This window comes from Equus przewalskii, chromosome 9 (genome assembly GCF_037783145.1).
Source record: "Equus przewalskii isolate Varuska chromosome 9, EquPr2, whole genome shotgun sequence".
Lineage (NCBI taxonomy): Eukaryota > Metazoa > Chordata > Mammalia > Perissodactyla > Equidae > Equus > Equus przewalskii.
The window spans coordinates 19542663-19559452 of record NC_091839.1 but is presented as its reverse complement, the minus strand read 5'-3'; the positions used below and the strand labels follow the sequence as shown (position 1 = coordinate 19559452).

Here is a 16790-nt window from a genome sequence, read left to right as displayed (position 1 = left end):
GGCACAAAAGATGTCCCAGGCTTACTTTGTGCCTGCCCCACCCCAAACCCAGAAGCAGTTACTCTTCCAAGGAGTCTGGCTCCTTTTAAGGGAATAATATCTAGAAACCAAGACCAGGGTGGTACACGCGCTGGCTTGAGCCAAACTTCCTACCACTGGTTGCAGGTGGTCTGAGATTGTCCCGTCTGCCGAAGAACCAGAGAGCTGGTGTTCTGAGCTGCTGACTGTTGTAGTTACCTACTGCTGTGTAACAAACACCACCCCCTCAATACCAAGCAGCTTAAAACAACAAAATCATCGTATCACCTCTTAAGGTTTCCGTGAGTCGAGAATTTGGGGAGACCTCTGCTGGGCAGCTCTGGCTCTGGGTCTCTAAGCGGACACAGGGCGACTGTTGCTAGAGCTGTGACAGGAGGGCAGTTAAAGCAGCTGCAGGCTGGCCGGGCCCCGTTCCCTCCTCGGGTGCTGGCAGGGGCTTCGTCCCAGCGTGGCAGCCTCGGGGCAATCAGCTTCTAGACCCGCCAGAGGCTCGAGAGCGAATATTCCACCCGTTAGAGCAGAAGCCACAGCTCTTTCATGACCTCGCCTTGCAAGTCACATGGCATCACTTCTGCGGACGCCATTGGTCGAAACACGGTCGGCCACCCTGACTCAGGACAAATGCAGATGTTTCGGAAACCGGACAAGCAGACAAGAGGCGTGTTCCTCTGCTGTGACAGTCGAGCACCGAGCTCTGTGTCCCCTTTTTGGCGAGGGTCATCTCTCTCAAGAGTTAGGATTAGGGTTTGGGTTGGAGGTATGTGAAGTTCAGAACTGTGGGTAAGGTCTAGGGCCTAGCTTAACACCCCCTGTGACGATGTTCCCCCCTTTCTAGAACTCTCTGCTGACAGGAACGATCTTGACGACTTATCAGCAGAGACGAAGACCCACAGTTGCTCAGAATATTGAACAAAATGCATGAACATGGTGGGGGGAGGGGCGGATACCCTTGTCCCCCGTGGATCCCACTTTGAGTTTTCTGAGCAAACCAACCCCAATAAGTGAAAATTTCCTTCCTTTGCCTGTATTTTATTTATCAAAGATACACCTAACTGCCCTTCAGGACTTCTGATCTGGGTGAGACAAGCAGTTAACACACTGAGCGGATAAAAAAAAAAATTTTTTTTACAGCCTGAAGCAGAGAAATGTGATGTTTGGATTAACCTCTGAAATGCCATCCCGAAGAAAACATATAATTTACATTTAGTTTTTTGAAACAGTAAACATCCCTTTTGAGTCTGTATTACTGTGGCAGGTCCCCAGGTCCCTGCCCCCCTTTCTTACATCATAGGCCCCAATCAATGTTAAAAACATGAATGACAGATGGGGGTCAGGGGTTAAGCTGCTGGGGCCGCCACTTGAGTGAAGCTTTAGGGCAAAGTTGGAGGGACTGTGGGTAGCGATGAGGTTCCTCTTGTGTTTGAGCTAAACCTCACGGACCAGGCACCCCGTGAACTCTGCTGGTTGACGGCAACTCATTTCCCCTTCAGTCACATGGGGACAGTCATACCCCACGGGCAGGGCTTCCGATCTGGACCAGGAAGGCTCAGAGGCTGGTAGGACGTGGAATTCTCCCCCGCTTCTCTGCTCTGGCCTCTCCTTGGGACCCTTGAGGAACGAGGAAAAAAAAGGGCTAACTCTGGGCACAGCAGGGGTCCCCCTAGCCCTGCTCTGCTGTGCCCACCAGAGCCCAAACCCCTAGGAGCCAGCTCAGGGTGGTTGTTGGGAATCAGGACGTTCCTGAGGCGCTCAGCACAGCGTCTGACCGTGGCGCGCACGCGGGCCACACGGGCTGCTATCATTATTGTTTTAGCAGTGTTACCATTGACCTTGGGCCTCTCGGGGTGCACGCACTTCACTCCTCCGGTCTCCTAAACCAGATTCGAGCAGTGCCCAGGTGTGAGCCCAAACCTGTACCACCCACCTGTCGCTCTCCGGCCCTCGCCTGTCCCTCCGTGCCTCAGTTTCCCCTCTCTGTAGCTGTTAGGTCTCCACGTGAACCAAGCCCCACCCACCACAGCTGCTTCTTTGCACCCAAATGTGACTTCACTTGTCTCGTGAACTTGTCGTCTGTCTCCCGCTCTGGCTCATGACTGATGTCTGTCGGGCCCTCTTTCCCCAGACCCGCCTCCACGTCGAGCCACTTCTGCCTGTGGGAGCAGGGGCCACACTTTCCCTCCCCGCCCCCAGGGGGATCTCAGAAGGAGAAGGGCAAAGAGGGAGAGTCAATCAGTCTCTGGGACCCTGGCACTGACAGAAAGACCCTTCATCCTTTCTCTCTCCTCCGTGTTCCAAGTTAGTGGACTTTTCAGGGGGCCAACGAAGAGGGGAGATTTCTGCCCTAATTTCACAACTTGAGAGGAAGTTCAGTGCCCTGGACAGAGGCTGCCTCCTTTTAGCCCCCTCTGGGCTTCTTGGTCCCCTGGTTTCCCATGCCCCCCATCCTCGGTGCCTGGACCTTTGGGGGTAGCAGAGAGGGGGAGGTGATGGGGTAGGGGGTGGGCAAGGTGACCTCTCCCGGGCCTCTGCATCCTCCCTCCCCCCCTCCCCGCACCCGAGGTGCAGTGCGGGCTTCACAGCTCTAAATGTGTCCCCAACACCTGCTGCCGACACCTAGGGGAGGTGAGAACAACACAGCTGGGGAGGCTGTGGGGCACGTCCTCTGTGCCCTCCCTGGAACCTCCACCTGACAGGTCTGGGCCAAGGGCCCCACACCAGGGCCCCATCTCTTCTCTAGCTCCTCCAAGACCTCCCTGTCAGAGCCCAGGCCCCCAGAGTTGCAGCCTGTCCCGCTTCTCTGAGCCTCCTTTCCCCCCACACCTCTCCTCCTCTCCCCTCCCTCCTCGCTCCCCCCACTTCCCTGCTCCTGGACCTTTTCCTGCCCCCTAACCACCTCTCTCCTCCTCCCGGGCTGCTCCCTCTTGCTCCCCAGCATCCATCATCCCTCTCTCCCTACCTTCCCCGTCCCTCCCGCATTCATCCCTCCCGCAAAATTCATCAAATATTTACCAAAGGTGCCCCAGGAGTTTCTCCTGGCCCGGCCTCCCTTCTCCACTCTCCCCGTCTTCCCCTCTCTTCCCTCCCTCTTTTCTCCTTCCCCTTCTTTCTTCCCTGCCCTCTCCCTCCCTCCCTCCCCCCTTTCTCTCCCACCCCCTTCCCCCCATCCCCCTCTGTCGTCCCTCCCCCTCCCCCGTCGTCTCCTTTTCCCTCCCTCCCCCCTCCCCCCTCCTCTCTGCCCTCCCTCCCCTCTCTCCTCTCCCCCCTCCTTCCCTTCCCTTCCCGGGCAGCTTCCCCCCTCCCGCGCCCTCCCTCACCGCTCCCCCTTCATCATCAGTATTCCGCTCCCGTCTCCGCCGCTCCCGGCTGCTCGCGGTCGCTGCCGCACCGTCCGAGGCGGGGGCCGGGGCCGGGGCCGGGGCCTGGGGGGGGTGGGGTGGGGGGAGCGCGGCGCCGGCGGCCCGCGGAGGGAGGAAGGAAGGAAGGAAGGCTGGAAGGAAGGAAGCAAGGAAAGAAAGAAGGAAAGAAAGGAGGGCGAGAAGGAAGGCGCGCGGCGGGCCGGGCGGCGGGCGGCGGGCGGGAGAGCGAGGCGGCCCCCCGAGCCCCCCCGAGCCCCCCGCGACCGCCGCGGACGCCCCCTCCCCACCCCGGAGTCGGGGAGGGGGGCAGCCGGGAGACCCGGCCCGGCCGCGCCCCGCCCCCCGCGCCTCCCGCAGCGGGCCGCGCGCCCCATCCCCGCGCCTCCCGGGGGTCCTCCCCCCGCGGCCGGGCATGCTGCCCCCCGGAAGGAGCCCCTCTCCTCGCTGTGAGTAGCCGCCGAGGGGCGCCGGGCGGGGGCCGGGGGGGGCATCGTGTAATTAGGGGACAGTGGGCTCCGGCCTCCTCGGGAGGGGGGGCGGCGGCAGAGGACAGTGGGCGGGGCCTGATGGAGAGCCGAGGCGGGGGGCGGGGAGGTAGGGGGGTGTCTCTGGGCCGGCGAGTTCTGTGTTGGGGGGTCGCCAATGCCTGGGGACCGGCGGGGGGGGGGGGGGGAGGTGTCCGTCCCGCGGTCGCTGCGTATCCAGCTGCGGGGTTGAGGATGGAGGGCTTGGGGGGGCTCGCTGCACGGGTCTGGGCCCCCCTTTCTGGGGCGGGAGTGCGGGGTCTTCCCCCCTCATTGCCCCTCCTACCCTCCACACCGCTGCTGCTTGGGGGGGGGGGCGCACGCCAGGGATGGGGAGGGGGAGAGGCGGGCACGGGGTTTCCTTGGTGACGGCGCCTGGCAGGAGCGGTTGCCGTGGCAACCGGGGAGAACCGGGGAGTTTGGGAAGTGAGAACGGGAGAGACGGAGGGGGTGACTAGGGAGCGAGACAACCCCCTCCCCAAGCTTCAGTCCTTCTCCCTCTGGGGTCCCCAACCCCTACTGGGGGGGGGCAGCCGAACCCCTGCCCCTCCCTTCTCCCAAGACCCCCTTCCTTGACCCCATTCTGCTTCCGGGCCTTCTCTCCTTGGGCACATGTGTCTCTGGGACCAGGCCTTTCTCCCACCATCCTTAGCCCTCTCTTCCCGGGGACCTCCCCTCACCCCATTTGCTACCCTGCCGAGCCTTCACACCCTCAACCTGGTCTTCTAGGACCTTCTAATTGTGCCTCACCTTCCCCTCAGCATCCTCTCATCCCCCATCTCTGACTCTCTCCCCCCAGATATTCTCTCCCTTGACTCTCTCTCCAGGAGACCCCAACTTCAGCCTCTCTCTCCTCCAGCCCCACTCCCCACCCTGTTCCTCTCAGGACCCCCTGTCCCTTCCCCTCTCTGCTTGGGACCCCCGCCGCCCCTCCCCCCTGCACTCCAGCCTCTTTCTCTCAGACCCTTCTCTGTCTGGGACCCCCCCTCTATGACCTTTCTGCACGCAGAGCCCCTGTCCCTGCCTCCTCACCCCATGGGACCCCTCAATGCCAGGCCCCCAGTCCCAGGGTCCTCCTTTCTGGAACTTCTCCACCTGAGACCCTCAGCTGCTTCCAACTCCCCATGGGTCCCAGGAGCTGGAGGCCCAGGCTCTGTCGGGGTCCCTCCCAGGTTTTCAAGCCGCCACTGCCCTGGGCTCCTCCCCTTGGGCCAGGGGCCCAACCGACACCCCCCCCCCCAGGGTCTGAGTCACATGCCCATGATGCCCCCTCGCTCGCCCACCCCTCTCCCCTTCCCTCTGCCACTCCCATCTTGACCCTTCTCTCCCCACCCCCACCTCTGCTGCTGCTCCTGAGCACCCTCCCCTCCTCCCGGGCCTGCTCCCTGCCGCCTCAGGCTCGGCTCTTCCAAAGAGACTTTCTCAGGGTGGGGAAATCCCCTGGGGAGAGCCCAGCTGGAAAGGGGGAGGGGGAAGGGAGCCTCAGGGCTGCCCCTCGGCCCCCTCCCCGCCCCCCTCCCCAGCTGGGAGCTGCAGTGGAGCCTCCGCAGCGCCCCATTGCTATGCGCCTCACATCCCAGGTCCGGGCCGCGCAGCCGCCAGACAGGAACTCGGGCTCCCGCTCCAGCGGCAGCTGGGAGTAGCCGGAGTCGCTCCTCTCCTGGTCCAGGCGGCCGGCAGCATCCTCTCCCCACCCCGTAAAAACTCCCCACCCCGAGGACCCCCGGTCCAGGATCGGCCCCTCCCTCCTCCCGGAGCATCTCTGTCTCCTCGCTCCTGCGAACCTGTATCTCGCAGGTTCCTTTCCCCTTTGCCACCTTCCTCCTGCTCTTCCCTGGGTCCCCTCTAATCCTGGCCGCCCGAGGATCCCAAACACACACTCTCGGAAAGGAGAGACAGAGAGGGAAGCAGCAGAAAGGCGTGAGAGAGACTCACAGACGGGGACAAGGCAGGGAAGGGTGGGAGGCAGCGAGGAGGGTGCCCAACTCCCAAACAGACACGCACACACAATTAGGGCGCATCGCCACGGAGCCAGACATACACAGACTTACTCACTTAATTTCCAAGAGAAAGGGAGAGTCCGGGAGAGAGGGGGACACACCATCTGCACACAGAGGAGCTGGCGAGGCAGAGACACAGGGAGCCACAGACTCAGGGAGAGTGAGGCCGACCCGCGGTGCCGGCGAGAAGGAGCCGCCAGTGGTGCGGGGGGCCCTTAGGGGCACAGCGTCTGACTTGTGAGAGGGGCCCGAATCAGCCGTGGGAGGGTGGGAGAGTGTGAGAAAGACACAGATGCACGTGCAGACACTCAGACACACACACACACACACACACACACACACACACACACAGTCATTCGCTGGCAGCCAGAGACCCAGATGTGGAATCAGAGTTGCAAATGTGGTTGTGGGACCCAGAGTCAGCCAGAGGCCCGGAGAAAGGCCTGGAGTCACGTGCACGTGCAGAGAGGCACAGAGTCCCTGGTACACAGACACCTGGAGGGAGAGACAAAGGCAGCACCTCGCGGACCCACACGCGGACCCCACCAGGGACCTCACACTCACAGAGCAACACAGAGCGTGCAGGTGGCTCCTCCGGGCTGCAGCCCACGTGCTGCTCATGCTGTCCCAGAGCGCACGGCCTCCAGCCCAGAGCCCAGCGTGAGGGGCACGCGTGTGCATGGAGGGACGCCCACCCCCGTCGGACCCCCGCCGTCGCCCTGAATCCCACCCGGAGGCAGCCGGGAGAATGCCCCCCGCGTCAGAGGATCCCAGGGGTCCCCTAGCTATCCCAGAGGACAGCGGAATGAAGACATGGGGTCTCGGAGGGCCACATCTCTCCCAAGTAGCATACGGCGAAGCGCACGCATGCGCACGCCGTCTCGCGCACACGCGCACGCGGAGGGGCAGACCTCCAGCCAGAGGGGCTGTGAGGGGCGGGGGCCCGGATTCCCAGCCTCTTCCGGAGCCCTGGCTCCCCTCTCCAGCCGTGGCCACAGTCCCAACCTCTGTCTCCTCTCCTCCCACCCCCAGGGGTCCCCCATCTCGCCTGCTGGGTGGCAGCCCTCTCTCTTCATCCTTCCCCAGCCTTCATCTCTTCTCACCTCTCTGGCCCAGCATCTGTCCCAAGATGTCCCCTGGGCCTCTGTCTCTATCGGGATCCTGATCTCCCATCCTCCTGGGCTGGCCCTTCACCCTGTGCCTTCCTGTCCTCGCACATCCGTCTACACATCCATCTACACATCCGTCTGCACATCTGTCTACACATCTATGTACACATCCGTCTACGCCTTGAGCTCATTCATCAGTCTTTCTCTCTCCCACCCCATCTGCTATGAAACCCGCTTCTATTTCTACAGCCCGCTCCGCTCCTGTGTCGTCTCCCGCACCTCGGCCTGTCCGTCATCTCCCAGGCCCCTCCCGCCTCCTCCCTGCCCGCCCCACCCCCCCCCCGTATGCTTTCAAAGGGTTTAGTTTGTTGCCACCTCTTAAAAAAAAAAAACTTAGCAATTTCACCTAAAAATCCATTCTCACCACAAGAAACAGTATCTGTAAGTGTGGTGATAGATGTTAACGAGACTGCTGTGTTCCGTTCGCAAATACCCAATCGTTAACGTTGTACACCTGAAACGAGTAGAGTGTTATATGTTAATTATATCTTTTTAAAAAAGTTCAGGTTCTCAGCTTCTTTTGAAAAATCCTTCCCCAACTTGGGCCCAGCCATTGTGGAGCGCTTAAGTTCACACGCTGCGCTTCGGCCGCCCAGGTTTGGTGGGTTTGAATCCTGGATGCGGACCTACACAGCGCTCATCAAGCCGTGCTGTGGCAGCATCCCACATGCACAATAGAGGAAGATGGGCACAGATGTTAGCTCAGCAACAATCTTCCTCAAGCAAAAAGAGGAAGATTAGCAACGGATGTTAGCTCAGAGCCAATCTTCTTCACCAAAAATAAAAAGAGAGAGAGAAAAGTTGTCCCCTGGGGCAGCAGCAGGTTGTGCTCAGGTGCCCCTCGGGCCACCATCCTACCCTGATGCATCCACCCATCTCAGCTGCCCAGCTCCACAGCCGGCTGAGTTTTCGACCTCTGCTAGTTTCTCGTCTCTCCCCTCTCCACGTGGCGCTCTTCTCGTCCTGTTGCTCTCTCTCACTCCTTCCCTCAGTTTCCTTCCAAAGTCTCAGCCCGTTTGCCATGGCTGTCTGCCCGTCCCTCTTGCTCCATCCTTCTCCTGGCCCCGTTTTGCCCCTGCTCTGAGCCCCCTGCCCACCGAGGATGGGAGGATTCCCGAGGCCACCAGGGTGCAGAGTGCACGTGGGCCCTTCGTGACCACGGTCTGCTTTGAGACCGCCAGCCCCCTGCCGTGTCCTAGAGTCAGCGCTGCAGGAAGCCACCACGTTGCAGCCTGTCCTCGGGCGGCTGACAGCCAGGACGGGCCGCAGAGCCCACCCTTGTCCCCGTGAGTCGGATTGCAGCCCACAGGCAGGGCCGGGATTCCCTGCGCGGTGGGGGCGGGGGCACGTCTGGAACTTCGTCTGGTCCCAGGTCTTAGAGGATGGGGCGTGATGCTTGTCAGTGGTGGGACCAACAGGGATGGGCCGGGCGCTGTTCTGAGAGGGCTGGGGGCTTCGCCTGGTCTCACCTGCAGGTCAGGGTGAAGATGGCAGGGGCTGCTTAGGGGCGTGACAGCATCCAGGTCCAGCACCAGCTCCTCCTCCGTCACCCTTGTCGCGTTGTAGGAACCACATCCTCGCTTCCTCTCTGGCCGGGTACAGGGAGTCTCCTCATCTCTGAGTTTAGGAGTCCCCCATCGCCACTGGGGAGAAACCCCTCTCACTTCTCTCCAGGCCCTGAAGAGGGGGCTCTGCCAGACAGGGTGGCAGGAAAGTAAGAAGAGTGGATGCCCCCTGGTTGCCTGGAAACCTACACACAACTGTTGCCATGACAGGCGAAGTTCTGGGAGATGGGCCGCCAGGGGGCCCTGCAATGGGGGGACAAGCAGGAGTCCATCCCGGGGGACCACTGGGTCCTGGTGGGGGGTGTGACCCAGCCTGGGAGAGAGGGAGCGAGGTGGGCTCCCATTCAGGGAGTTGCCAGCCCCAGGTCTCCTGGAGGAGCCACTCCCAACAGGAGGCACAAAGATTTGCCCTCCTCTTGCCCCGAACCCTGAGACGCGGGGCCAGAGAAGAGCTGACGTTCGCTGAGAGCTTACAACGGGTCAGGCTCCGTGCTAGGCACCCTGTGTGGTTCGCCCGTTGACTCCTCACGGGAGTCCTGTGCCAAAGGGGCGTCATCCCAAGTCTGACATATGGGGAAACTGAGGCCCAGAGAGATGAGGTCCTTGCCCAAGGTCACACAGCTAGAAGTGGCAGAGCTGGGCCTGGAAACCCAGGCATGGGGTGCCCTGTGGATTGATTGCCTCCCCCAGCTGAGGCCACTGCTTTCTGGGGGGGCGGGAAACTGAGGCCCAGGGTGGGGGTCAAGCTCGTCCATCAGGCCCTCCCACTGGAAACTAGGATTGCTAATAATAACAACAATTAGACTGTTAATAACAGGAGACTCCTAGAAGGTTAGACTTTAAGAGACCTTGGAGTTCCTACAACTCAGGGGCTCCCGGCCTCTCAAGCTTGTTTGTGTCTTTAAGCCCCAGGGGACAGGACCCGCTCCTGGCGGTTCTCACGTTGGACTTCCCTCACCCAGGTGGGGGGGTGTCCAATCCACGTCTGGCTGGTGGGGGGCAAAGGCCCCTCGGGTGATTCTCTGAGCCCCCCGCTCCCCAATAAATGAGTGGTTTTGATCCAGCTAGAAATGTTGGCTCTACACCTGCGGAGGGGGGAAACTGAGTCACAGAATGCAGAAAAGATTAGTTCTTCTGACCCAGGGAGAGTAAATGATAACTTTCACCATCACTGTCATTCAGGTGCCCAGCATGGGTGGGACATGTGCCCGCGGATCCCCACCAACCTGAGTGTCATTATCTTCATAGACAGAGCCCTTGGGGGTGGGGGTGGGGGGCCGGAAGGGGACCACAGCCAGGAAGCGGCGAGTGAAGAGCTTAAACCCAGGTTTCTTGGACGCCAACGCTCTTTCCACCTCTCCATCCTTCCGAGAGTGACAGGGTGACGATACTGAGGAGGAGGAGGGTATTCACGGTGGGAGGATAATTTTATTGAGTGCTCTCCACGAGCCAGGCAACACGCTCAGCCCATCAGCTATGGGACCGTTGAACCCCCAGCACCCCAGGAGGCAGAGCAGCCATTTCCCCATTTTACAGATGAGCAAGCTGAGGCCCTGAGAGGTGATGCCCCCATTCTAAGGCCATGTGGCTAGTATCTGTGGCAGCTCAGGTTCTAACCTGGGTCCGGCCCACCCCGGAGCACACCCCTCCACAGAGCTGGGGGAGGGAGGAGGGGAGCTCCTTGTTCATCCTGAAATGGGATGCGGAAGCAAGATGTACCCCCAGAGACCTATGGCTCCCTGCTCCTCAGGGTGAGCCCCGTGACCAACATTCCTGGGGACCAGCATCCCTGAGAACCAGCGTCCCTGAGGACCAGCATCCCTGGGGACCAGCATCCCCGAGAACTAGCATCCCTGAGAACTAGCATCCCTGAGAACCAGCATCCCCAAGAACCAGCATCGCTAGGGACCAGCATCCCCAAGAACTAGCATCCCTGAGAACCAGCATCCCCGAGAACCAGCATCCCTGGGGACCAGCATCCTTCAGCCAGTTCGGACTCTCAGCCTCACCCTGGCTCCACCTAATCAGAACCCGCCCTTTCACAGGGTGCTCTGGACGCACACAGATGTCTGAGAAACCCTGCTCCACTCCAAGCAGTTTGCAACTTTTTATTACCTTTAGGAGCACCCCCGTCTTTTTTAAAATGCAATAGTCATGCGCACCCTGAGATAGAGAACAGAATGCAGCATCGCCCGCCCTTCCAGGGGAGAAGGAGTGAGGGAGGCCACCATGAGGCCGGCTCACACCATCCCCGCCCGGCCTGGCCTGCAGACTCACCCTCCCGCAGCCCTGCCGAAGCCTGGAAATGACCACCAGTTTGAAACCCACCCAAACCAGGCCGGGTCCTGGCTCTCTCCTGGAGAGCTCGAGTTCTCCGTGTTAAGACGCCCCCACCTCCCAGAAGGACACAGAGCCTGGGGGCCTGTAGGGCCAGCTTCCATCTTGGAGGCGGCCAGGGTCTGGGTGCAAGGACCTCAGCGGGCCTCAGAGGGCCCTTCTGTGAAGTGGGGCTATGACTGTTTCTCCCCGTGGGCACAGGGCTCCCTCAGCTCAGGCCCGGCACAGAGTAGGCCTCGGACGACACAGGCAGCCCGCCTGGTTCTTGGGCATCTCACTCTCGATAAGGTTGGACCTCCGTGGCTCCTGTAGGAGCCTGTATGGGAGCTGGGCAGGGCTGGGAGCAGGAGCCCGAGCTTTGGGGACTCAGGCAGAACCCCATCAAAGAGGGACTGGGGCTCCCGGGGTGAGAACCACGCTGTCCAACTCAGTCACCCCGACAGCTACCGCCACGTGTGGCCATGCACATTTAGATCCATTTAAATTCAATTAATTCAACTCCTCAGTCCCACTCACCATGTGGTAGGTGCCTGGCAGCCACACACGCTGGTGGCACCATATTGGAGAGCGTGGATGGGGCATCTCCACGGCCACAGAGGATGCTGTGGGTAGCACGCGCTACAAGGCCCGACTAGTGCCACTCGGGCTGGTAAACAGCCACTGTTCTCTGGCCTCCGTGTGTCCATCTGCCCCCTACCCGCCCCCCCCAGCCCTTTGTCGTATGGTGTCAGTTATTCATTCCCATTTCTCAGATGAGGAAATGGAGTGAGAGCCAAGGAGAGGAGCAGCTTCTAGCAGAAAATTGGCAGCAACACGGCCTTGCAGCCTGGTTTTTCTTCTTTCCCCACTTATCAGCCGGGACTTGAGTCCCAGCTGACACTCGCCCGCAATTTGCAACACGCCAGACCCTGTTCTGGGCGCCTTGTGCAGCCATACATGGCACCGACTGTCACTGACGTCCTGTTTGACAGAGGAGGAAACAGAGAGGTGCAGGGGCTGGCCCAAAGCTGCACAGCCTGGGACGGACGGCGAGAGTAAGGGTCCCTCCGCCACGGCTCCCCGGAGCGCCTGGGCTGCTGGCATGAGGGGGGTCGTCACCTTCAAGCAAAGATTGGGACTGCGGGTCCTGTGTTCGGGGCGCCTCTCCATTCTCCTCCCCCCTCCTCTTCCCTCTGTCTCGTCTCCTGTATCTCCAAGTCCCACCGCTTTTGCAAATTTGCTGCATCTTTTCTTTCTTTCCCTCGTCTCCATCCCCACGGCCTCATCCTCTCCCCCTGGACCCTCGGCTCAGCTCCTCCCTGGCCGCCAGCCTCCCCGCTGCAGTCCACTGGGAGGGGGCTGTGCAACCCAGAGCCGCATCGCAGCGCCGCACCCCTGCGCTCCCCGCACCTCTCAGCCCGCAGCGGAGGGAGGGCGTCTTCGGAACAGAGATGGACTCCGCGGCGCCCCGACTCTCACCTGCCTTCCCGGTCCCCGGGCCTTTGCACACGGGGATCCCTCCGCCCGCCGCCTTTCCGCACCTGCCGCCTCCCGCCTGTGATTCAGGTCTCAGCTCTGACATCGCCTCCTCCTGGGCGCTCCAGGGTCCCCGCCCTGCGTGCACCCCCTCTCTTAGCCTCTGGACCCCTAATTCCCTAACGACAGAGGCAGGTCCCCGTCGGCCCTGAGCGCCCAGCACCGGCAGGGCCCCGGGATAGGGGGCGCCCGCTCGCTCCTTCTTCCTTCCGCAGGTTCCGTGGGGGCGCCGCCGTGACCAGCCGGACAGGACTCCCTGCCTGGGCAGGGGCCAGGGGCAGGGGAGCCTTCCCCAAGGGGGCATTGGAACAGAGACCGGGACAGAGACACAGAGAGCCGCCCAGACCCTAGGAAGCCCGAAGGGCGCAGGGAACAGCAGGAGCAAAGGTCCTGGGGTAGGGATGTGCTCCGTGTGTCGGAGGAGCCTCAGGAGACACTCAGTAAATACTTGTTAACTGGCCCTGTGGAAGCCCAAACAAATGACCAGTCAGGGCCTCTGTGTGGGGATTTGGGGACAGACTGGCAAGGACAACCCCTCCTCTAAGCAGGTCCCCCCCTCGATCCCCGGCCCCACCTCTGCCCCTGGGAAGCCTGGTTCTGCTGCCTCTGCCGGCCACGTGGAGAGCTGAGCCCACAGCCCTGTCCGCTCAGCAGCAGCTCCGAGGGGCCCTGGGCCACCCTCTTCCCGGGTTCTTCCACCTCAAAAGTTAGGGGACTGTCAATTCCCGGGGCTTTGGGGTTGCTTTTATTTTAAAAGCGCTCGGGACACAGGCCGGCTCAGAGGGACACACGTGCGAAGTCGTTTCATCCATCTCTGAAGCCTGTGCTGTCTATGCCGCCCCCTCCTCCCCCCGGCCTGCCTTCACAGCTCCGGGCCTCGCCCATCCGACAGGCATCCAGAGACAGAAGTGCTGGTCTCTCCCTGACTTTGATGTCTCTCCACCTTCCCGGCTCCAGGCTCCACTTCCGCCCCAGTCCCTCACAGTCGGGAAGTCCTTCTTTAGATCTGACCTGCATCCCTCTTGCTGTGACGGCAGTCAATTTCCTATCTTTTTTTTTTTCCTCACCTTCTGAACTTCCCCCAGAAAATTGAGTCCGCCTGGTGGGAATTTTCCCTGCCTCCCTTTTCTCTTCGCCCCGCCTCCCCTGCTCCCCGAGTTTCCGATCTGCCATCTGCCCCAGTCCTCTCCGGCGGGCGCAGTGCCGAGATTCCCTCAGCGCCGGGGCTGGGACGATGGCGAAGCCCAGGAGGCCTCGGGTGCCCCGGGCTCCGTGCCTCCACCTCCTCCTGGATCTCGGCTGGCTCTCTGGGTTTCTCTGTTCTTCTGCCCCCTTGCGCAGTCTCTCGTCCCCTCGCGTGTGTGCGTCTGTCCATCTCCAGCGGTGTGTGTCTCTGTCCCGGCGTCTCTGGCTCTTTCTGCCTTTTGCGTCCCTTCTCTCTTTGGTGCCCCTGGCATCTGCATCTCTGCTTCGTTCTTGGCACCAGGTGGGGGCGGAGAACAGGTGGATCCCGGTGACGAGGCCTCTCCCAGGGTGGCTGGAGGGAAGAGCGGCAGCGTGGTGATCCGGCCGCGTTCCGGGTTCCAATCCCACCGGCAGCCTGTGTGACCGTCGGCCTGTGCCTGCGCCTCTCTGGGTCTGCGTCTCCATCTGCAAAGTGGACGCAAGGACGGTCCCCTCCCCTGGGGCCGTGGGGAGAGGCCCGAGGCTGGAGGCGCGGGCGGTGCTCAGCCGGGGAGCACTCCGTCCATGCCACCCATCACGATGTGGGGCCCACGGTGGCCAGTGCGGGGGCACAGAAGGCAGGTCCCGGAGGTCCCACCAGCCAGCGAGGTGTGGAGCCCGGGGTGGGGTGGTCCCATCCCGTGCAGGGGGGCGGAGGGCGGGGCGTGTGGGAGGAGGCTGGTGTTCAGATGCCCCACCCCGGAGACCCCCGTGGGAATCGTTGCTGCTGTCATGACAAGCGTGGGGGTCTCTGGAGACGCCGACCGGCCGGGCCAGCGAGGGGCACTTCCGGGCTTTTGTGTTTGGCCCTGGGCGAGTGACTTGGCCTTGCTGTGCCTCAGCTTCCCCATCTGTGAAGTGGGGGTGAGGCAGTCCCCTCTCGGAGGGCTGATGGGAGAGCCACCGTTCACAAAGAAACAACCCCGGCTTGTGGCCCGGTCGGTGCCAGGCAAGTGGTGGATGTTTCCGTTGTTGGTGGCAGTCGTGTCCAAGGGGTTGGTACACGTCCGATGCGGACGTGACAGGTGGTGTGGGGAGCGTGCTCAGAAAAGGAGGGCTTGGCAGCACCCCTACTGTCTGTGCCGGAGCGGCGTCTCTGGGGGTCCCCTTGGCGCACCGCCGTATCCAGGTGTGTAGCTCACACAGCTCGCCTCTGGGCATGACCTTTAGTGGGATGCCTGGAGCTGCACCAGGGACCTGCTGTTTGGGACTGAGGCTGAAGTACCCGGGACCCAGCCTGCCTGGTGGCACCACGGCATAAGCACGGGGGGTGTGGAGCTGAAGGCCGTTGTGTTTGTGACATACGGATGTGCTGCCTCCACCGGGCAGGCCTCCCAGGGTGGGAGGGGACCTGAGGAGCTGAGGCGTGGGCCTGAGCCCTTCAACTGTTGGAGTGTGTCTGGGGTGGGGGGCGCAGAGTGGGGACGCAGCCAGGCACCGTGTCTCCGCGACTGTGTGAGGGCCTGCGGCTTAACTGGGAGGCATATGGAGAATAGCGCAGATCACCGGTTCCCTCATTCCTTGTCCCGATGTTCACCGAGCACCCGTCCTACGCCGGGCCCGGACCCGTGTGCAAAATGGACACAGTCCCTGCCCTGGGGGAGCTTCCGCTCAAGGGTGTCGGCTGAGAAGAGGTCAAATGGTGACCAACATTATATAGAAAGATAAAGCAGAGAAGGTTCTGGAGAGGGGCCGGGGGGCTGTGTGATGTGGGATGGTCAGGATGGCCTCACGAAAAGGTGACACCTGAGCAGACCTGGGAGAAGATGGGGACAATTGGGGAGGAGCCGTGCAGGCAGACGGAAGAGCCCGTACGTACAAAGGCCCTGAGGCAGGCGTGTGCACAGCCTGCTCTGGAAACAGCGAAGAGGCCATGAGGGCCATGAGTGAGCAGGGGGAGGAGGCGGGAGCTGAAATCTGAACAGTCGCCAGCCTGGGGCCGGAGGGGTCTGTGACCCGGGTGAGGTCTAGAGCAGAGGAGGGGCGTGAGCTGACTTGAACGTCGACAGGACCCTCTGGCTGCCCGAGGAACAGACTGGGAGATAGGATGGTGGGAGAAGCGAGGTGACACCTCTGGTGGTCCCGGGGGGAGGTGGGGTGGGGTGCAAGGTGGTCAGATCTGCGTTTCCTGTGAAAGTAAACCCCGTCATTGAGCGTTGAGCCAGGCGGTCCCCGACAGCCCCCTGGGGTAGATCGTGTCATTATCCCTGTCCCACAGCATTTGTCTGCGGCTCAGGAAAGTGAAGTCACCAGCCCGAGGTCACACAGCAAGTCAACAGCAGACCCAGGCTTCAAACCCTGGCCCCTGGCCAGCGCTGGGTCAACGTGCTATTGCCCCTCGTCTTTTGTGGCGTAGGGGTGGCCTGGGTTCTGAGCGTGGAGGTCGCGAGGATCAGCATCCCTGCCCGTGGCGGCACACAGCAGGGACCCGGGAAACATTTGTCGGCTGGATGGAGGACCCCAAGGAACACAGGCGGCCGCCCAGCCCATCCTGCAGAAGTGTCTCAGGAGGTGGAAACTACGGGATGTGGCTACCGTCCCGGGAAGGGGGCTGCATCGGGGTGGATTGCTTTGTGGCATGAGTGGGGGCTGGCCCTCGGCTGAAGGACCGGGGTGACGGTGACATGGGTCGAGGTCCGCTGGTCTGTCAGGGGTGGGGTCGGAGTAAATGGTGTGGCGGTGCAGTGAGGGGCTTTGGGGAGCCCCCCCGGGTCCTGGAGGGAGAACCTGCGGGGAGCCACCAGCTTGTCTGCCCTCGGGGGCTGGGGAGGGGGGGCAGGCACAGGAGGGGCCGTCTGGGCCAGCGCTGGGGCTCCGCGGTGGCCCAGCCTGGCGATGCAGCCGCGGAGGGTGTCTGTGCCACGAGGCCGGGCTTGGCACGGCCGGACCCCCCTCCCCGGGCAGCCCAGCCGCCAACCTTCTTCCGTGCTTCCCGACCTTCCGCGGCTGCCCAGAACCAACGGGTTAATTAGATAAGGGAGCCTTTGATTAGCGGGGGAGGGGGAGGGAGAGGCCTCCCGGCGGCGGCGGCGCAGGGAAGGGGGGCCGGGGAGGAGGGATG

General features: G+C 62.1%; 1 protein-coding gene and 1 long non-coding RNA gene across 2 annotated transcripts in view; one reads left to right on the top strand and one right to left on the bottom strand.

The window, feature by feature from the left end:
- Positions 1-1052: 1052 nt before the first annotated feature.
- LOC139085515 (uncharacterized) lies at positions 1053-3456 on the bottom strand. The gene is made up of 2 exons (XR_011543858.1): positions 3354-3456; positions 1053-1647 (listed from the first exon to the last, which is right to left on the bottom strand). It is a non-coding gene; the product is annotated as an uncharacterized lncRNA (long non-coding RNA).
- Positions 3457-3704: 248 nt separating this feature from the next.
- Positions 3705-16790, top strand: part of LRRC4B (leucine rich repeat containing 4B) — a 38445-nt gene continuing 25359 nt past the window's right edge. The window contains exon 1 of the mRNA XM_070633237.1: positions 3705-3841. The gene's annotated coding sequence lies outside the window, so the exon portion shown is untranslated. The remainder of the gene's footprint in view (positions 3842-16790) is intronic.